This window comes from Megascapheus bottae, chromosome 9 (genome assembly GCF_031878675.1).
Source record: "Megascapheus bottae isolate mThoBot1 chromosome 9, mThoBot2.hap1, whole genome shotgun sequence".
Taxonomy (NCBI): domain Eukaryota; kingdom Metazoa; phylum Chordata; class Mammalia; order Rodentia; family Geomyidae; genus Megascapheus; species Megascapheus bottae.
Genome location: NC_143517.1, coordinates 51,135,549 through 51,159,070, shown reverse-complemented (window position 1 = coordinate 51,159,070; position 23,522 = coordinate 51,135,549). Strand labels below are relative to the sequence as shown.

Genomic DNA, 23,522 nt, shown 5'->3' with positions numbered 1-23,522 from the left:
AAATAAGAGATGAACCTCTGGGGATTGGAATGAAGAACTTCTTCCTAACACAGAGACGATTTCCATGAACTAGAGAAGAAGAATACTTTCTATAAAAATAAGAGAAGCATCTACGTAGTCATCTCATAGGCCAGAGGCTGTCTTCTCCAAGCTGTGGATTCTTGACCCCATGTCACATTATCTAACCCATATTTCTACAGTCCTTCATCAGTCTGAATTAGGCTGCATGGACAGAATTTTGGAGGTAGCTAGAGTCAACTGAAAACATCTGATGTAAGCGTGTCTTTGAGTATGTCATCACAGATGCACAAATTAATTTTCAAACAAAATTTCCTTTTCTTGAGGATTTCCATTATTTTCAAGTGCCTCTGTCTTAGAATAGTAACAGCACTTAATATTAACCATTGAAAATGTTCTCCTAGGTCACTCAGAAATAGCCTTGGAACCACATTAGTTCTGTTATTGTAATAGGACCCTATTGGTATCTTTGGAGGTTAACAATGTTTATTCAAATACACACACACACACACACACACACACACACACACACACACACACAAGATACTGCCTGCTAATCATAGTTCTAGAGCTAGTTACCTTTTCTCAACTTGAAATGTCAGACATAGGGTTAAAATATGTTGCGATATAATGAGAACACAAAATCGGCCTCAAACATCAGGGCGGGTGTAGAAAAGTCAGTAGTACTCAGTACTATTACTAATGTACAATCTTGGACAGTTTTTGAATCTCTCCTTGTTGTACTTTCTATAAATGGGTATCCTGTAGGGTTGTTGTGAGGGTCAGATGCAATTCTGTATGCAGCACCCTTAATGTTATGTATTCTTCACACCTTAATGTGATCATTGAAGAGAGGAATTGAAAAGAACAACATGAAATTTAGCTCTTCTGCCAGGAAAGTCTGGCTAACTCAAAAATGCCTGCCTTAGGCTTAGGAATACTGAAATCAATTCTTTACCTGTCTCCTAGCAATATTCCAGCATATTAGTCACTAAAAGGTAGTTTTACAACTCTAAAATCTCAGTTTGTGTGACTCCAAAATAGTCGACTTTAAAAAAAAAAGGTGAAAAGAAAGATTTTAATATTTATGAAGCCATATATATATAATAAAAAACCAAATGCCTCCAAAACCTGTTCTACAACATATAAACAAAATAATCTTATTTTTAGTCTAAAGAAATAAAACTTTAACCATCTAATTCTCTCTTACTTGGAACAATAGGATAAGTAAGACATCCTGTGGGTACATCCGTCAGGTGTGTCTCTCAGGTCAGGCATCACTCATTCATTGTTTCATTCTGCCTATGAGCTATTTCAAATAAATTCATGGGGAAGCCCATTTTCCATCATTATTCATACTGCTGAGAATGCAACAGCTTTAGAAAATAAATAAGATGCTCACTAGTTTCACTTATTAAAATCCTACTCTTCCTTTAAGACTCAAACAACCACTTCCCTGAAGCCCATATGTCCAGGCCCAGTCACTTAGTGGAATACCAGGAACATCTTGATTGACTTCTCTTCAGATGCAGCTCTGGCTCTCCTCCTTCCACCAAAACCAATCTGGACAAGTAAATGTCCTTTTTAAACTTTAATAACCACAAGGATGTGTTCCTGGAACCTTAGTAGACACAAAGCCTTACGTGTAACACAATACTTCCAACCCGCACAACTGCTTCCAAAGTAGCTCCAATTGTGATGCTGAGAAATTAGAGCAGTTTAATAAGATGGATTAGACAGCACATTCTAAAAGCTAGGCTCCAACAAACATGTAAACCCCAATTCTTTATTCTACCTTTCTCACCCTCCCCACCGCTAAGTAGCTACCTAATTTTTTTAATGGTGCTAATTACTTGTACATTAACAATACTAAATTCATTTTACAACAGAACTAGATAGGCCTTAATGGAAATTCGTAAAAGCCGTATTAACCTCTATGGTCTTTGAGAGTCTTGACTTTGCATTAATACAGGCAAGCCAAGCTACATGAATGTGGCTTTCTTGCATGTGACTCTCTACAAAAGGAGCTGGAACAGAAAATACCATACCTATAAAACCTAGACAAGATTAGATATCTGGCATACTTTGTTTTCTTGAAGGAAAGTAAGACCATTCAATATTGACATAGAATATTTCTGACTCACCTAGATGATGTTGAGAATATGTCATTATCAAGCTGGTAGGATAGATTCAGCCCCACTTGCAAAGACGTTTCTAAGTACTGTGACACATACTGATTTTTTTTCCCAAGCCTTATCTCCCATTTTCATACTAACCGGGCCTACCCCGCCTTAGTTTCTGAGGTAAGCCAAGATCATGAACATTGAAGGAGTTAGGACTGTACACTTCTCCAGTCTTTGCTTTTTACGGTGTGGAAGAGCCTCGTATCTGCCTCCTGTAGAAAACCCTTCATCTAAGAACGATGATAAGGGTAACATTGAACAAGATGCATTATACTCACAAAATAATATATTGAATTGAAAATCCTCTGTACAACTACTTAGGGACAATTAATAAATTAACTGATTAAGGGGGAAAGAGAACAGTCCCACCTGTGAAGAAGCCCAATTCCTGACCACGCCTTCCAGTTGGCAAAATAGGTCACCCCATCACTGCATTCTCATCTTGTCATAATTCTGTGCCATACTACTTCTTACAGATAGTTATGAACTTGCTGGATACCCATGAATTTTAAAAGTCCAAAGTGGAGGCCCCAGAGTGATATGGAGAAGATAAGTGATCCCCAAGCAAATAGGATGTGTCAAGTGCTTTTTAATACACACTTTATCTGCCCCTGCTATATGCATAGTTAAACAAAGCATCAGTTCACAACATCTTCATGAGTTTGACCTTTGGTGAGTTTTTCTGGGCATGCACCATGTAAATTGAGGTAAGTAGGCATCTGTCATTTTATAATTTTTGCTGAGCTCACACATACCCCACTCTGAGCAAGTGTCCTCAGACTCCATCAACAGAAAGGATATCCTTATGCAATGATCAAATGGCAGCCACAGCTCCAAGGTTTTGTCTCATCTCCACCCTGGGAGCCATTTGAGGAAAGAGACTGTGACTTCATCTTTATCTCTGATATTCAGGTCAATACATGGCTCTCGGCAGCCACTTCCCTGTACTCACTGATGAAGTAATCCACACAGCAACTTCAGTAACTTTCCTCATCTTGACTCCCATTGAATCATACTTCTGCCAATTTTTTCAGTCCAATGAAATATCTCTAATAAATATTCCTCATTTGCAAAATACCATCTGGAGTATTTTGTCATGTACCCTGAATAAATTAAAATGTAAAAATCCTATTTTTATATCAACTTCACTTAGCAAAATAGATTTTGGTGAGTAAAATTTATTCCCCTGCTCTGATCTTATTGCAAAAACAAAACCCTCAGAAACAAGTTAATGTTTTTAAAAATTGTTAATGGTTAAATTGTTACTACTGTTTATCAACTCCCTTGTAAATAATCTAGCAGCTGTGAATATTCTATACTTCTTACAAAGAAATATTTTTAATAGAGGACAGGGAAATGCCATAAATAATGATAGTTGTTGTAAAAAATAAATGTTTTCGCATTTTATGGTTCATCTGCAATGAATTAAAGATTACATTTTAAAGTGGGCTCTGGTGGGGAGGAGGTTTTCATCTCATAAAAGCTAACAGTGGAATAACAGACAATGTTCAGTTTTTCATTATGGCATTAACCTCTGCAGGGCCATGCTTCCTGAGCTGAATGGTGAGAGTAGAATGGAGCTTTACAGAACTTATTTCACATGGTCTTCTGCTTCTGGAAACTTAAATGCAAAAATAAGATTTCTATCATGGTGGTCAAGTATTATTCTGCTCATCTGCACCTTGAAAACACAAATGCTGCAAACATTTTCTTTGTTAAATGGGCAAGTATAGTTATTATATACAGTGTACATATGTAAAACGTAAGGGGTTAGGTGTGGTTAGGAAAGAGAAGGGAGAAGGATGGAAGGGATGACATTGATCAAGATGCACTGCACTTGTAAACTGGTTTGTTGACTTGAAACCTTCTGGTAAAATGATTTCAGGACAATTTTTAATTAAATTAATGGATTTTGAGGAGTGAAATTTTGCTTCAGAATGCCTTTATATTTTACAGAACACACATCTTCCTTTACAGCAGCACAATAGACAAACTGTGGAATCAGCCTACGTTCCTATCAACTGATGACAGGATCAAGAAAATGTGATATATATCTACATTTACAGATAGAGAGGTAGATAGATGATAAATTGATTGGTTGATTGACAATGAGCATTGTTTAACCATTAAGAAGAATACAAGTATGTCTTCCACAGGAAAATGGATGCAACCAGAGATCACATGTTAAGTTAAATAAGCTAGACTGAGAATGACAAATATTGCGTGTTCTCTAGTACACAGAATCTATTCCTTATATAAAATGACATGAGTGCAAAATAAGGGACTGTTTGAGAGTGGACAGTCAATGGGAAGGGAAAGAGTGAAAAGAGACAATGAAAAGAGGTGAATATCATGGAAGTAGTTCATATGAATATATGGGAACAGAATTTTAAAAATAACCATTCAAATTCTCCAAATAACAGAGAGGGAGGGGGAAAATAGATGAAGTGAATGTGATCTGAGTATCTTACATTCATGTATGGACATAGCACTATTTGTGCCATTAATTACACATGAGCAATAGAGAATACTTACATCTTGAACCTCTCTCTAGCTTTCTATGCTTAAATCATTTTCCCCTTAAGGGACTGAACAAACAACTGGAATCAGAGTTGGGTCATGTTTGTTTCTAGTTTGTTTTTGTTCTTTTTACTGATAAGAATGTTTTACATTTGTCCAAAAGTCACTGAATTGGATCTATGGATAGATGAGAAACATGAAGCTCTCAAGGTTTCATAGCTAACAAATACCAAATATACAGTTGCCAATTGTCTCACCAATTCACATTTCCGAGGCTTGTGCAAAGTCACACACATGGTAACCGGAGACCAAGAACCCTCTACCCGATCAAGGATGGAGATCAAGAGAGACAACGACAGAAACAATGAATTGAGTGTTCAAAGGACTGGAGAGAGAAATTTACATTAGAAAGAAGAAATAGCTGGATAAAGAAATAGTAGAGTTCAAGACATCTCAAACCTTTCTCCCTGGATTCACTTCTATCATTAGCCTTGAGGTCTCAGTCTCCAGAGTAGATAGGATCGCAGGTTTAAGATCTCTTCCTCCGGCATTTGCTTTATGTTCTTTGTAAATATGGTTTTACTTTTTATTTTTGTTACTCTTAATCTTTGTTTTTAAGTTAGATATGTTATGTTGACAACATATTTGTTTTTACTAATCCTATCATTTTATTTAAAATGTTTAAAAATCCACTTGAGTTCTTGCATGCATACACATGCACGTGCACACACGCACACACATATTAATTTTTATCTTCTCTACCTATAACATATGCATACGCACTCCTTACAAGATAAATCCATGAAAAAGGAAGCCACTTTATGTATAGATCTTGGCCCCATATTTCTTTTTAGTGACTTTAAATATCTGCTTTTGCTTGGTTTAACCCAAAGCTTTACTTCTGGTAGGCAAGTGCACTAACACTTGAACTATGTCACCAACCCTTTGCTTTAAATTTTTAAGACAAATTCTCTTTTCCACCTTTGCCCTGGCTGGTACTCAATTTACAGTCTTCCTGGCTCCTCCTCCTCCTTGATAGCCAGATTACAGGCAGATACCACCATACCATTTGCTTTATGCTTTGAGTCTTATTTTGTAGTTGGTAATGCATTTGCCTGATGTCAGTGATTCTATCATTACAAAAGTTCTGCATTTGCATTTTTACTTTAACTTTTTACTTTTGATTGTAATTAATTGAGGGGTTACAGTTATATTTGCCAGATAGAAGGTGCATTACTTCTCATACATTGATACCCCTTCTCATGTTTTCTGTCCCCATTTCCTTCCCCCCACCCCTCCCCTCAACTTTCTCCCCCCTTCCCTTTCCTATTTCAAATAAACATATATACAATATGCCAGATAACAATCAACTTTCTACTTGTAAACTGGAAGTTAAATAATCTAAAACCTAATCAAGGGAAGCTATGATGTGACTGGTTTTTCGAAGTTCTGTCATCTCATTATTTTTTTTATCCATTCCTTTGTAATTTATACCTAGGATGGCCTATAATACAGTTCATTGGTGCAAGTAATTTCAATGCATTTTAGTCAAATAAATCTCTCCAGTGCAGTAGTCTTAGTTAACACCCAGCACATAAAAAGCCAGGTCTATTTGCCAGAACCATAAATTCTAAGTTAACTTTATAACTGTTATTCCAGGCTGTGAACCCTGCACTGTCAGTCTTCAGGCCACAGGACATTTGCTGTGGAATTAAATGGACTTGATACACATCGTTCAATATGGCTTTTGTGTCTCTTGATAATCCATTACTAGAGGACCCCATGATTCCTGAAGCTATAAGACAGAAAGTGACAATATTTTTCTAAGAAAAATATGACTGATAATAATATTGTTGATGTGTACCAACTCCTGTCATGAAGAAATAAGGGACAAAAGGACTGGACTTAGCTAATATCTGTCAAACTGAAATTTGTCTAATTTATTGTTATTACAACAAGTATCATCAATGATAAAAAACATTCTATTTTTTTGTTTTGCAATTAAATTGCAAGAAAATGAAAAACAGTTGAAAAAGAGAGAGAGGATTACCTGAAGAGATTAAATCAAGTATTTGACAGTAAAGGAAATATAAGGAAACAAGGGAAATACATGCTATTCTGCTAGAACTTCATTTTCAAAGAGAAAAGAGAGAGGGAAACTTTCTAAACATTACAGAGTGAGGGGATTTTCCAACTACAGAAAATGCCAAATAGGGACATCTGAGTTTCCACAAAAAGGAAAGACGGTACCCATCATCACACACACACACACACACACACACACACACACACACACACACACACACATTAGAAAGAGGGAGAGCCATCATTCTCTTTTGGAAGATGGTGAAAGCATATCTATATTCAATACTAATTACGTGGCTAATGGAAATTCGTGTTGCTATCTAAAGTCTTGAAAAAGGAAGGCAGAGATTTAATAGGCACAGTTCAACTTTGTTAATCCCAACTTGGATGATTTGCAATTACCTGTTAACAAAAATATCATTTCATTATAAAGACTTTTAAAAAGATATCTTATAGGGCTGGGAGTTTGGCCTAGTGGTAGAGTGCTTGCCTAGCATGCACGAAGACCCGGGTTCAATTCCTCAGTACCACATGCATAGAAAAAAGCCAGAAGTGGTGCTGTGGCTCAAGTGGTAGAGTTCTAGCCTTGAGAAAGTCCAAGGACAGTGCTCAGACCCTGAGCTTAAGGCCCAGGACTGGCAAAAAAAAAAAGATATCTTATAGAAGTTGTATACTATGTTATGAATAGACGCTAGATTCTTTGACTTGAACAATACATACCACTAGGTCAACCTCCCTGGCCCCTACATACCTTATTTCTAATGCTGAAAATGGATGTTTGTTTCTTCTGTGTAGGGTGTTATTTGTGTGTGTCTGTGTGTCTGTGTGTCTGTAAAAGACTATGTAACAACCAGGCCTGATGGTTTACTCAAGATGCTAAGATCAGAGGATTTCTATTTGAAGTCAGCCTGAGCAGAAATGTTTGTGAGTCTCAATCTCCAATTAAAAGCTGGACTAGAGGTATAGCTCAAGTGGTAGAACAGCAGCCAAGTAAAGTGAATAAACTCAAGGACCTGCATTCAGACACTGATACGAGCACATACACACATACACACACACACACACACACACACACACACACACACACGCACACACACGCACACACACACACGCGCACACACACACACGCACACACACAAAACCATGTAATGTTTATTAACATTTTCCTCTTCTTAGGAAAACAAAAGGTGGTGGTAGAAAAATAATATATCTTTAATAAGCAAAGATATATAAGTAATAATATATCCTTATAAGTAAAGTGTATAAATAAAATGATAGGTAAGTTTAAAAGTTAAGTTTTCCTCATTTACATTTTTCTCCATCACTATGAGTTTCAAAAAAGATAAGATTTACAATTTTATGATAATCCTCCTTATCAACTTCAGCAAGGTCCCATCCAAGCCATCTGTCTATAAAACTTACATGTGCCCACCCTGCACCCGCTACTGACTTTTACAACCATTGCTAGACAGAACAGAGACAAGGATGACAGAGGTACCCGCCACCCAGGGGTTTTGATTGGGATACAATTGATTAATTCTCTTGGAGTACCATACAAGATGAGCTGCCTATTTTGTTTGTTTTTAAGTCAATCTTCTGCGTCGGTTATTGATTCTCACTGCAGACTATCAATAGAAGTTAAGTGTTTGGGTTCCACTCTTCATTTAAATGTTAATTAAGATTTTATCCATCTTCCAAAATGTCCAATAGGCAGAATTCTTCTTTCCCATCAGCTTGGATTGTATCATGTCCCTGCCTTATTCACTGTACTCAGAAGTCCACCAAAGCTGGGGGTGGGGCAGTCACAGACTAGATATGATGTCTCTGTCCTTTCCCCACTCCCACACTAGCCTGAGTCAGGGAACACAAGTTTATATTTTCAGTGCCCTCGGTAAGGCTCCTAGGACGACAAATACACACTAATTATATAAACAAGTATACAAAAGAAAACCACATTATTCGATTATGGCTAAAAAATTAAGAAGAAATTGTTCATTTTCCATTTCTCTGTTTATAGAGAATCTTTCCTCATTAAAAACCTACTAGGTACTCCAGTTAGATTTCCAGACTTATATAGTGAGGCAAATAGTTCCTACTGACAGCCTCTCCAATAACTCCCCTCTTCCTTCTATTTACAATTCAGAAAACAGGAAACATTTTCTATTGCGCAGATATCAATAATAATAATAATACATATAATCAACAGTGAAGGTATGGACAAAGAAAACACCAGAACCACACATATACACTGATGAATTCTACCAGACATTTAAAAAAGAACTAATGTAAATTTTCTTCAAAGCATTCTGTAAATTGAAAGGTAAGGACAATTCCAAATTAATTCTACAAAACTCTTTTGCTTTTATGCAAAGCCTCAAAAACTATATTTAATAAAAACTACACACCAGAGTATTTATGGAAATAGACATAAACATCTTCAATAAATCCCCTGCAAACCAAATTCGAGAGCATAATTAAAAAGATCAAACACCAAAGTCTATCATGGATGTAAAGATATTGCAATATGCATACATAGTATTAAATATAGTATGTGTATAATATATAAATAGAATTAGGGAAAGTATCACACAATCAGTTTAATGGAAGGAGAAAAAAAGTTTGACATAATTGGTAATTCCTCATGATAAAAGCTCTAAAACTCTAAATACAAGTGGTAGAGAAGGATGATTGTGGTTCCAAGCCAATCCTTGCAAAACATTAGCAAAATTTCATGGGATCATGTTTATGATCTCATCTGTGAAATACATGTATGACAAAGTCTTGTGGTGCTTAAAAAAAAACTCACGGGGGCCGGGAGTTTGGCCTAGTGGTGGAGTGCTTGCCTAGCATGCACAAAGACTTAGGTTCAATTCCTCGGTACCACATACATAGAAAAAAACTGGAAGTGGTGCTATGGCTCAAGTGGTAGAGTGCTTGCCTTGAGGAAAGCCCAAGGACAGTGCTCAGGCCCTGAGTTCAAGACCCACGACTGGCAAAAAAAAAAAACCCTCACATTTTCTTTTCCTGGAGACTTGATCATAGCCATAAGGAAGTCTTTTTTCCTGACTTAATTCACAGCCCTACACCTCAACCAGTGGCTGGCTGACACTGACAGAAAATTAAAAAAAAAAAATCACTGCCTCAAGGGATAGTCAAATATGTGCTGTCATTTATACTCCAGAGCTCTGTAGGATCAGAGTTCACCTCCAACTGAGATTCTGTTCTCCTTTAAACTCCTTTTTTAGCCTTCTGATCCTTTTCTCCAAAGAGACTCTCCCAATAGATCTCTTGAATAAGAATCTCCTTCTCTGGAACTTTCCAGAACACTCAGAGACAGAGACGAGTGGAGGAGTTGTGGCTTTCCTTCCTCTGAAGAGCTACATGGTCCTTGCCACTCCACCACCTGTCCCAGGCCACTCACCAGCGAGAAATGGTGTTTGGGGAGTCAACCCCAATGCCACCTGGGAAGAACTGAGAAAGGCTTATAGGAAACTAGCCTTGAAATTCTACATTGATTAAAAGTCAAATGAAGGAGAAAAGTTTAAGCAAATAGTTCAAGCTTACCAGGTTCTCTCTGATCTCAAGAAAAGAGAAGTATATGACAAAGGGAGAGAACAGGCTATCTAGGATGGTGGAGCAGGTGGTGATTTTGAATCCCACCCACCCCCACATGGACGGATGCCTTTGATATGTTTTTTGGAGGAGGAGGAAGGAGGCAGAGAAAAAGGAGAGGTAAACAATGATGTGCCTCAGCTCTTCATAACCTTAGAAATGAGCTTTCCAAAGGAATGTAACAAATGTGAATGCTGTGGTGATTTTTTTAAGGTCTGGAGGAGGGGAGAGGGGAAGGAGGAAGGGGGCAATGGAGTATTGTCCCAACTGGAGAGATAGTGGGATGGAAATATTAATTCATTAGAAAGACACTGAAATGGTTCAGCAATGTATTTTTTAGAATATCCAATATTTATTCCACTATCAATTTCTCTTTTGATAGTACATGATGAGTTTAATTTGTTAATTTAAAAATCTATTTTCTAAATTCCAAAGTTAAGACAGGCTGTAGATGTTTTTAAAACATTTTTATTGTAATGTATAGAGAGGTTACAGTTATAATTGCCAGGTAGTAGGTACATTACTTCTCACACATTGATACCCCCATTTCCCTCCACCAACCCCTCCCAATCATCTTGTTTTCCCCTCTTTACTTTCCTATATCAAATAAACAAATAAACATATATACAATATGCCAGGTAACAAAGTCAGATACTGTGACAATATGAGATTAACCGAAGGGCAACAAAAGAGAAGAAAAATAACATAGTACATTAAGAATAACAATCACACAAGATAAAGCTCTGGTTTTCATATCCTGGAGATCCTTTCATTTAGTCTTATCCTATATGACCTTATTTACCTAGGTTTTGTGCTATTGTAATCCTCTGCTAGGAGAGTCCTAGATGTGTACTAATTATTACACATGAGGGAAACCATTGAGCCTATGTTGCTTTGGGTCTGGCTTACTTCACTTAATATGATTTTTTTTCAAGTCCTTCCATTTCATTACAAATGGGGAGATGTCATTCTTTCTGATAGCAGCATAGGATTCCATTATGCATGCATACCACATCTTCTTGATCCAATCACCTACTGAGGGACATCTGAGTTGATTCCATATCTTTGCTATAGTAAATAATGCTACAATGAACATCATTTTGCTAGTGGCTTTAGTATGTCATTGTTTCTGGACATTTGGGTAAATGCCAAGTAGTGGAATTGCTGGGTCATAGGGGAGCTCTATGTTTAGTCTTTTGAGAAGCCACCATACTGCTTTCCATAGTAGTTGAAAGAGCTTACACTCCCACCAACAGTGTAGTAGTGTTCCCTCATGGCCATATCCTTGCCAGAATCTGTTGTTATTAGATTTCCTAATAATGGCCATTCTAACTGGAGTGAGGTAGAATCTCAGAATTGTTTTGATTTGCATTTCTTTTATGGCCAGAGATGCCGAGCATTTCTTCATGTGTCTATAGGCCATTCTTATTTCTTCTTCAGAGAAATTGTCTTCTTTAAGTCTTTGGCCCATTTTTTAATGGGATGGTTGTTTCTTTGAAGATTTTTTCTATATTTTTATTGTAATTATTAGAAGGGTTACATTATGTTTGCCAGATAGAAGATGCATTACTTCACAAACATTGGTACCCTTTCTCATGTCTTGGTCCCCATTTCCCTCCCCCACCCCAGCCCCTCATATTGTTTTCCTCACTTTCCTATCCTATTTCAAATAACCAAATAAGCATATATACAATATATCAGATAACAAGGTGAAGTACTGTAACAATATGAGATAAACAAGGGACAGCAAAAGAGATGTGAGATAACCTAGTACATTAAGGACAACAATCACTCATTATATGGCTTTTGTTTCTATATCCTGGAGGTCCTTTCATTTAATTTCATACTATATGGCCTTACGTATCTAGGTCTTTGAAGATTTTTTTAGAGTAATTCAATTTTTTTAGCTGTAGATATATTTTAGATATGAGGCCTTTGTCTGTTGTATGGTTAGTGGAGATCTTCTCCCACACTGTGGGATTTCTATTTAAGTTCAGCAAATTCATTATTTGTATGTGGAGTGCCAGGGCCATGGAGAAAGAGCCATCTCTAAAGATTGATGTAAAAGCTGCAAAGATGCTGGAAATTCATATTGACAAAGGCATGAAGGATGGCTAGAAGATAACATTCTATGGTGAAGGAGACCAAGAATCAGGGTTGGAGCCCAGAGATTTCATCAGTTGTATTGGATTAGAAGGACTATGCTGCATTTGAAGGATGAGATTTTTTCATGTGTATGGGTATTGGTTGAAGCATTATGTGGCTTCCCAAAACCAATATCCACTCTGTGTGTGTGTGTGTGTGTGTGTGTGTGTGTGTGTGTGTGTGTGTGTGTGTGTGTGTTCTGTCTGTCTGTCTGTGTATGTGGTCATGGGGCTTGAACTCGGCCTGGGCATTGTCCCTGAGCTCTTCAGCTCAAGGCTACTGCCATACCCTTGAACCAAGCCCCAACCCTTGAACCAACTTCCTGTTTTCTAGAGGTTAATTGGTCATATGAGTCTGAGGTCCTTTTAAGCCTAGGCTGGCTTTGAACCTTGATCCTCAGATCTCAGCCTCCTGAGTAGCTAGGATTCCAGGCATGAGCCACCGCACCCAGTTGACAATATCAACTCTTGACAACTAAACCATTGTCATCACTTCCCATTCAGGTCTGATTGTCAAGCATGGGGATATCACGTGTGTGCCAGTTTGTCAATGACCATATGAAAAGGGGCTCCTAATTATTGAGTTTAAGATAAATTTTCCTGAAAACTATTTCCTTCCTGAGAGGAAAGAAGTAGAAGAGACTAATGAAATAGATCAGGTAGAATGGGTGGACTTTGATCCACCAGGAAAGATGGAACCATTATAATAGAAAACCTTACAAAGACTATGCATTCCCCCAGAGGTGGTGCTCTGTGGGGCCAGTGAACAGTAACCACTGATGGCATTTTACATGCAATAGTGAATGAGTGAAGAACTGTAATCATAATAATCTCACTGCTTGCTTTTGATTTTCCTTGTAATATTCAACTACAACAGTAATTTAAAAGTTAAATAGAGTAAATGCAAATATAAAATTCTAACTTCTTGCTGGGTGTATGGTGACTTCAGTATGCAAGATGAAGTTTTAATACCTGTAAAAACTACTTTGTTAAAGCTCCTCCGGTATCTGTTAGGCCACATCTTGTAAAGGATTTAGCAGTGTGCATGTACAAACTTAAACCAAAGTGCTAGGTATGTGTGCTGACTTTGGCACATGACCTGTGATCATTAAGCTGTGGGTATAAAACTTTGCATTGAGCTAGTGATCTGAAAAGAAAAGTTCATTTGTAGAGACATGTTGGTTTGTCTACTTCTTTGTACTAAGTGGTCTCATTCTTATTTCCCAGTACATACCAAAGACTCAATAAAAAGTCATTGAATGGAAAGAAAATCCTCAATTTAAAAAAATCCCATGTAGGAAAGGATAGAAATAGCCACTCTGTGAGAAACAGCAACAATGGTACCTGTTAAGCTGTGATTTTAAGAACTGTTTGCCCTTCAAGGGAGGACATGGTAATCTGTGACCCTGACTTTGCCCTCTGACCACTGCTCTGTGATCCCATCTGAAGATGCTGGATGAAGAGTGTGCCCTTCTAGACAACCTGTTTTCTGCTCTTGTGCACTTGAAAGCCTGATGGATCCTAAAAGGATGAGAAAACATGTGGGCCTTTGTGATCAAGGTTTGTCACTTGTTAGGAAACATAATTACTTCCAAGACTTACAAAGCTGTCTTTTATTCTTTCAGTCCGTTTTACAGTTATGTTCTGGTCTTGCTTTACATCGACTTACAAGAGCCGATTGTGCGTGCTGCTTTCCATCCCCAGGTGCCAGGGAGCATCCTATTAGAAACATGAACTGGACCAGGAGAAAGCATTTATGCCATGGAAGTTAGAAAATCACTAACAATCAGGACACATTTTCAAAGAGAAGGCTTGCTTATCAACCAGCTGATATCTATGCTGGTTCCACATGAAAGCACTCAAACCTCCACATCTCTTCTGAAAAGCCTTGCTGCACATTCTGATCTTGCCTCTTCCTTACTGCCTTCTAGGACAGCCTGTTTTCCTCTCTCTCTAACAAGAGTGACCTGAAAACTTAAGCTGGAGGCCACAACTTCATGTGATTGCCATCTGTGAGCCACATCCCATTAGCTGAATGATCTTAATGGGACACCTGTGAGCAAAACAGTGTGTGAGTCTTATCTCTTGTTATTTCAAGAACCAAGTTGGGTTTGCCAACATGGCAACCCCAAATCCCTAGAACTTCAATATACACCACAGATCAAAGGAAAAGAAAACCTCCATCTATACAGTTTCATTTCCTTCCATCTTTAAAATGGCCAGTTCTGATTTAAGTGCGTTTCTTTTTTCTAAAATGTTGTTAACTGCAGTTACATCTCTAACCAGTTCTCTAAAGAAAAGTGGTTGGGGCTTGAACTCAGGGCCTGGACACTATCCTTGAGCTTTCTCAAGGCTAGCACTCTACCACTTAAGCTATAGCACCACTTCCAGTTTTCCCTGTGTATGTGGCACCAAGGAATTGAATCCAGGGCTTTGTGCATGCTAGGCAAACACTCTACCATTAGGCAACACTATCAGCCTCAATATTTCTGTGTATTGTCCCTAGTTCGTCAACCATTGTGTCAGACATTGCTACCAGCCCAAGATGAAGTTCAAAAAGGAAAAAGTGAGAGAGAGAGAGAGAGAGAGAGAGAGAGAGAGAGAGAGAGAGAGAGAGAGAGAGAGAGAGAGAGAGAGAGGAGAAAGGGGGAGAGAAAAGAGAAGAGGAGAGGGAGAGAAGGAGAGGGAGAAATGGAGGGAGGGAAAGAAGGAAAGAAAGAAAGAGAGAGAAAGGAAGAAAGGGAGGGAGTTTTGCCGTGTTTTAAACTTTGGCTACAATTTAACACAGAATAATAATGAAAATGCATTCAGTCTACATTTCTAAAAGTCCATTGCTCTAGCCTGGGGGATAATTTGAGCCATGATATTGGCTTGTTCCTTTTTGAAATGTATACCCTTACTTTACTTTTCTCTTCTGTCAATAAGTTACAACTGCTTATTGCTTTTCAAGGCTTAAACGAAGCAGCTGTATAGTCACCATTCAGGGAAGGAGAATAGATTAGTGCAAATTGTTCTGAATCTCCCTTTGGTGATTGAGCCAACTGCATTCAAATCTCTGGTCCTTGTATTTAGACAAGTATTTACTGGCTGGAGTGTTAGTATTGAAGTGCTTTCTGGGACTTAGCTCCAATACTTTCTATGCACTGAAAGGTATTCTATCGTTGTGGCTCTGTACCTGAGTGACAACCCCTTTTCCTTATTTCTCTGGTTATTTTCTTCTATAATTGAGCAAATGTTTTACAAGGATATGATGTCACCTTGAGAATATTGGGATTTTCATTTCTGTTTTCCCAACCTAGGTTATCTGTGACCAAATTCGTTATCATTTTTATCTCTATAATTTATTGGTCTTGACAATCCTAAAATGTGATCGTTTAAAGGCCGCTTGTGATTGTGAGAAATCAAAGAACTAAAAGAGGAACAATCCATAAAGTACCTCACAGAAAATACAAGCCTTTAGAGTTTCTTTAAAGTAGAACATGTTTCTAGGATATGGCTTCATTCTCTGCTTCTGTCTTATTTAGCTGGAAAAACTTGGAAATACCAAAAAAACTCCAACTCATACCTGTAGAAAGCCTGAGAAAGGGAAACACGTCAAGAAGAGAAGAACATAAAAAAGGGTAAATATAGCAGAGCCTAGGAATAAAAGTTATATATGAACTTGGGAAAATCCTTTTCAATTGTAACATAAATATGTTACCATATTTTCTTTATCCATTCACCTGAGGATGGACATCTTGGTTACTTCCTGAATGACTGAGAATAACGCTACACTTAAAGGCATTTTTGTATTGCATAGTCACTTTTCCCCTTTGATCTGAAATTATGCTATTCCTGAAGGTTCAAATGAATTTCACTTCAACCTCCATCTGACGATCTGTAATCAGATTCTATGAAGAGAACTCATGATGTATGCAAGACAGGTAGGGTGCAGACAGATATGCCATTAATTTGCTTTACCTCATCACAATTTAAAATTATTCTTAAGGAATAACCTCTAGCAAGATTTCATTAATTGTGAAAAATAAACGCTGCTGATTGGCAAGAATTACTTAGGGATTTTTCTTCCCAGTTCTAAATGAAAGACTAAGGCACATAGCTTAGTGGTAGAGAACTTCTCTGACATAAGCAAGCCCCTGGGTTTGATTTCTATACCCACAGGAAAGAAAATGGATAGAGGAAAGGGAAGAAGAGTCGAGGAAAAGAAGAGTAGAGAATGGAGGGAGGGGAAGGAAGGAGCAGGGAGGAGAAAGGAAGGGAAGAGGAAAGAAGGAAAAGAGAGGAAGAGAGGAGAACAGAAGTGATAGGAGAGGAAGATAAGGGAAGGAAAGAGAGGAGAGGGGAGAGGAGGGAAGGAAGAGTGAGAGAGAGGAGAAGGAAACGAGAGAGAAGAGAAAGTCTTTGTCATTCTCTGATCTTTCAGAGACAAAGTTTCATTGTTTCCAAAATGAATATAAACCAGCAGCATGCAGATACTGTGAAGATCTTAAACAATATACATAAAAGACATAATACAGGATAGGTCCAAAACTCTTGGTCATCAAAAGCTTATTCAAAACATCTTTTGGGTCAGGGTATATGAAATAAATGCCAGTACGGCTACATGGGGTATGAATGCGTGTGAAGTACATACATGTTGAATGTATCAGGCAGTTCTGAAAGTGTTGATGGGAGAGACACATGCACAATGTTCTTGATGGCTTATTCTGGTTTCTCTGCTTGCTATCTGGACTTTTCTCATCTGGTTCCCTTAGACAATTGGGCAAATGATTCAAGAAATGTATTATTGTATCCAGGATCCCATGCTACAGGGAAAGTGTTCTGAGCCTTGCTAGGCTGAAGAGCCTCTTACAAATCTCCACATATGCTAAGCACATCATAAAAGCTATCCTTTCACAAGAGTGTTTTAAACACTGTCAAAGCCATGGGAGGAAAGAAAATCAAATTTGTTTTCATTTGGTCATCTCAGACATCACCATGGAAGCCCGCGGACCACGGCAAACATCATCCGTTCTTCTCAGCTTCCCCACCGCTTCAAGTTAAGAACAATCTTGAGTTCTGGTTCATTTGAATGCTCTCAATAGAGAGAAATTAATTAATGGATCTAACAACCAAAATCAATCCTCAGAAGGAGAGCAATTTTTTTGCCTCCAGTTTCTCATGAGAAAAAAAAAAAGAAAACACATCAAAACAAGACAAACTAATGCAACTCAATTTGTCTCTTTTTAGCTTCAGGTCTCCAAAGATTGCAAAAGCCTACACCGACCCACATCAAATTCTGTGTAAATTTATTGAACTATCAAAGTCTTTGCAAACTACACTCGAATGCCAGAGCACATAATACCTTTAATTTATGAAAAAGCTGTTTTGAAAAGCCTCTAATAGTTTCACAAAAATTATTAATCCTCAGGACATCTTTTGAAATTAGTAAGAAAAATAAATCACCAGGCACACAGTAGCTTTGAAAGAAATACATCATCATTAAAAGGAAGTTCAGTAAAATAGTGCAGCAAAGAAGGATGGAAGGAAGGAAGGAAGGAAGGAAGGAAGGAAGGAAGGAAGGAAGGAAGGAAGGAAGGAAGGAAGGAAGGAAAGGTGGGGGGAAGGGAAAGAGGAAGGGAAGGAGAGGGAGGGAAGGAGGGGAGGGAGGGAGGGAGGGAGGGAGGGAGGGAGGGAGGGAGGGAGGGAGACAAGAGAGTTGGGAAGGTGAAACACAACCCAGGCAAAATTATAAAGTACAAAGAACTTAAATTCAATAATTTTCTTTTCTCCATCCCCTTTCTCGCCTTATGTAGTCTATAATACACTGTACAGCTCAGTGCTCTCATCACCAAAATTACCTAATATAAATCACACAAGAGTTTTGACAGCATTGTTTTTTCAATATTTTTATTATCTTTAAGTAGTTATCCATGGAGCTACCATTCAACAAAGCAGTTTCTGAATACAGTGTGTCTTGATCAATGTCATCCCTTTCAACATTATACCTCCCAACCCACTCCACCCCTTCATTTGTAGATTATGGATTGAATTTTGGGCTATTTATATACATCTTGATCTGTGTCATCTCTGTAACATCTTCATCTCCCCTTCAGGCCTCCCTTCCCTTCTGTTTCTCAGTTCTATGATATCTATAGTGAATTCTTGCCTGCATTTCCTAGTGCTTCCCTGCTTCATTCTTTTCTACCCATTCGGTTGGCCCTCCCCTCCTGCAAGTACCCATGTCCTGGTATTTATTCTGTTGGGCTCTAACTTAGTCTTTTTAAAGATTATCCTATTTGAGCTCTCCAAGGAGTCTGTTTGTTACATGCAGATAACTCATTTGTAACCTCTTGCTTACCACCCAGTGTGTTGACTTGTACATTTAGAGGCACATGCTAGCTACCACAAATGAGGGAAACTGCGACCTAGGAGTCTGGCTTACTTCACTTCATATAACTTTTTCCACGTCTTTCCACTCCCTTATGAATGGTACAATATCATTCTTTCTGAATGATGAGTAGAATTTCATTGTGTATATATTCAACATTTTCTTGATCCATTCCTCTATTGAGGGTTATCTGGGTTGATTCCATTGTTGGCTAGGGTAAATAATTCTACAATGACTACCCTTTCAAAGTTGATTCTCAAAGTACTACCAGATGAAATTGTGACTGCCCAAGAAACTTAGAGATCATTTTAGGTAAAACTGGTTGCTCTGTGAGAAGACATCAGTGGTTCTTTGGATATCGCAGCAAGTTCAGCGCAGAGCTGATAGCTACAGCTGGCTCTTCAGCACCTCACACTGTGATGCTTCCAGCAGGTAAGCTCACCCACTCAGGGTAAGTGACTACTTGTGAAAGCGGGGCGAGGGTGATATTTTTAAAGCCACAAATAAGCTTTCCTAATGTACCTTAAAATTCAACAGCCTCAAGCAACACCTCCTTCCAAGAGCTGTTGCAAGTTTAATGAGCTATCTGTCATCATCGCACCTGGTAGATTATAGGCCTTAAAACAGTTGGCACACGGGTACCAAGTAAACTGTAAAGCACACAACCTGGTGCAAATGTTCGTAGATTATTTTAGAGGGCCTTGGAAAATATTGAGGTACCTTTTTCTTCGACAATGCCTCACCGAATCCTGTAGAAATTTAGAGGAACTAATATCCTCCAAAGCAATTTAGAAGCCATTTTTATAAAAACTCCATTTTAGGTTGGTTTTTCTTTAATTGTGTTTTTCTAAGTTTCTTTTATATAAAAAATTTAGATAAACAACTTACTAGGCTTTGCTGAATCTCAGCCAGTAAATATTTTCTTGAGACATTTAAGGAAAATATTTCCACCACACTTCTTTCAGTTACTGAAAAGTAAAATAGCCTCTCTTGGAGAATCAGAGGAGTCAATTTCTGCAACCTAAATGGAGTGAGTATAGAAAAAGGTTCCCAACAATCAGAATATTACCTATGGGGTCCCAACATCTTTAGAGGTCAGAAACAAGTCTCCAAGTAATTTTAGTTGATTGCCTTGTACAATGGAGCTGTGCATACTAATGACTGATATGAAACATTTAAGAAACTGCCGAAGTCTCTGGAGTCCCTTTTCACATAGGTATTACAGCTGCTATCAAAAAGGGTACTGTTGTGAACCTTCTTCTCAAGGAGTTTGGGATTTTCAGGTTTGCCATTATTAGTCTTTTAGATGCACAGAATTGAACTGAATGCGCAGATTAAAAATGGCTTTTGTGACTGGTCTCTCAAAACAAGAGTAGACAGAAGTGGGAAGACCAAGGTTTAGTGGGGCAACTTAACCATGTCGTCAAAAGACTGCTTCATTCTTTCTCTCCTCTCATCTCCAACATGATCCTGTGTCTCCCACCCTGGTCACAAGATGGCTGCGTCAGATGAAAGCCTGGCAAGCTCTTGTGACAACATCTGTCAGGAAGGAAGGAGGAGGGAGGGAAACACACTTGTCTCGCATGTGTCCTTGTGTAAGTGAAAAAATAAATATTTCTCAGGAACTGCCCAGGGAAATGGCCCTTTTTCTTGTCTTGTTGAACAAATCTGGATTTCACAGCCACCTACTAGATGACGAGAGGGACTGAGAAACAGAAAACTGTCCATCTCCCTTTCTACCACGATGAGAAAAATACCTGTTGTGTAGGCCATTATTACAAGTTCTAAGCATCTCGTGGTTATTAATAATCCACTGGTCCTTCACAGAAAACTCATGTGGTAGGTGTGGCTATTAGTTTTAAAATTAGCAAAATGAACCTCAGAAGTGCTACATCAGACAGCAAGGACATGAGGAAATCAAGATACAAACTTTATGGTGTGGGAACAAGACCGCAGGAGGAAAGACTGTCAGTCAGCAGAGTTCCCATGGCAGGCTGTGATGAATAGGCCTTAGTGACGCTCATTTCCCTCTGAAGTGTAACACGCATCCTTTCCCCAGCTGCAGTCAGGGTATGTGAGAAGACAAAGGGACACCCAAGAGTGATGACAGTTTCTTCCTGTCCTCATCAAGGCTATAACCACTGGAACCGTAATGGGGCAAACACTTGGACCGAGCAGGAGAGTCTACTTCCCAATTAATAGCCCATCATGCTAACATCTGTGCCAGTAGAGTTCAGACACCAGCAGACAGAATTGCAAATAGAACAGAGGTTTCTAAATCAGAGGAATGCTTTCGGGGACATTTCTACTCTCCTTTGCATTTTCAAATGAGAAAAAATAGACACATAAGGTAGAGTAATTTGTCCAGGCATATCTATCTAGTTTATACAAAATAGGAGACAAAAAAACCTATTTTAGTTTAACTAGACACAAATAATAACTATGAGAAATACCTTGAAATAGCCCTCAGTGAAGGCTTCTGTGATTCTTATAAAAACCTGTCACAGATCATACATATTTGTTCAATAAATGTTGTTATTATACTGAGTTTTCTCATTTGTGGATAGGTCTCTTGTTAACATCCTGGATGTGAATCCCAACAGCTCTACTTGCTCTCACAGTCACCTATGGCAAGTTGCTTCATATCCCCAGTTCTCTTTCTCTTCTCTAAAATAAGAACTGCAACAGTACCAACTTCACAGTGCTAGCGAACCTTTCTGCTTCTTTACACGTAGTTCTCTTTTCAGGTAGATTCTGGGGTTAGTAGGGGAGTGCTAATCAACTGAAGAGATTCCATCAACAAGGTAACAGGGAAGTTGAGCCTTTGAAAGAGATAAGGATGACAAATGAGGGAAACCATTGAGCTTATTTTCCTTTGAGTCTGGCTTACTTCATTTAATATGATTTTTTCTAAGTATTTCCGGTTCCTTACAAATGGGGCGATGTCATTCTTTCTGACAGCAGCATAGAATTTCATTGTGTATAAATACAACATCTTGTTGATCCACTCATCAACTGAGGAGCATCTGGGTTAGTTCCATATCTTTGCTATGGTAAATAGTGCTGCAATGAACATTGTTGTGATAGTAGATTTAGTATGCTCTTGTTTCTAGACCATAGGTAAATGCCTTATAGTGCAACTGCTGAGTCACAGGGGAGCTCTATGTTTAGTATTTTGAGGAACTGCCATACTGCTTTCCATAGTGGTTGAATGGGTTTACACTCCCACCAACAATGTAGTAGTGATCCCTCCTGGCCACATCCCACCAGCATCTGTTGTTATTAGATTAGTATAAACCTTGGACTCTCTAGCAGAGGTTTACAATAGGGCAAAACCTAGATACATAAAGCCATATAGGATGAGGCTAATGAAAGGACCTCCAGGATATAGAAACAAGAGCCATATAATGTATGATTGTTATTCTTAATGTACTATGTTATTTCTCATCTCTTTCGTTGTCCCTTGGTTATCTCATATTGTTATAATATCTTACCTTGTTATCTGATATATTGTATATATGTTTATTTGGTTATTTGAAATAGGATAGGGAAGGGGGGAAAACAAGATGAGGGAAGGGGTCGGGGGGAGGGAAATGGGGACAAAAACATGAGAAAGGGTAGCAATGTGTGTGAAGTAATGCACCGTCTATCTGGTGAATAATGTAACCCTTCTATTAATTACAATAAAAATATATTTTAAAAAAAAGAAAGAAAAAGACAGAAAAAAAGAGATAAGGATGAAACAGAGAGAGACATGTGGAAGATCTCAATTCAAATGGGTGGCAAGTGTGCTGTAAAACCTGGATGGATGAGGGCTGGGAGTTTGGCCTAGTGGTTAAAGTGCTTACCTAGCATGCATGAAGACTCAGGTTTGATTCTTTGGTTCCACATACATAGAAAAAAGCTGGAAGGGGTACTGTGGCTCAAGTGGTAGAGCTCTAGCCTTGAGAAAGTCCAAGGACAGTGCTCAGACCCTGAGTTCAAGCCCCATGACTAGCAAAAAAGAAAAACAAAAACAAAAACTGGATGGATGGATGGATGGATGGGTGAAGGAAACACACAGAGGTAGAGGAGACTTTACCACTAACTCACTCCCCAATCCAGCTTCAAGGCTCTTCATTTCGAAAACATCTATATTTAAGTAAAACATGTATTATATTCACACTACAGTTCAGATGCACTTAAGGAATTTAGAGTTTATGGCTGAAAAGTGGCACCACTAAGACTAAGTAGCAAGGTCAGATGTCTCCACAAACAAGTTCTAGGCCCCAACAAATCATTTGTAAAGATTAATCTGATGCAAGCAGAATCCTTGATGAATGCTTTAGCAAGTGTGAAGCTGTTAGTCAAAACACAGTACAAAAAAAAAAAGACAATTACAGGGGTAATGGCTGGAACCAGTCCTATTCTTATTATGTCATTACATTCTACACGTGTCTCCTGGATCCAGCAGAGAAAGATGACAGACTATGGCTCCTAAAAAAAAGACACAGTGGCACCCCTAAAGCTCACCATCCATTGGGATTACCACTTGACATGTGGCTCTGAGCGGCGGCCACCCATCTCAAGAGTTCTGGTGCTCTTCACTTT

General features: G+C 38.4%; 1 pseudogene; it reads left to right on the top strand.

The window, feature by feature from the left end:
- The first annotated feature begins 10,484 nt into the window (after positions 1–10,484).
- On the top strand, positions 10,485–13,342 carry LOC150059162 (dnaJ homolog subfamily A member 1 pseudogene; annotated as a pseudogene).
- The last annotated feature ends 10,180 nt before the right edge of the window (positions 13,343–23,522 follow it).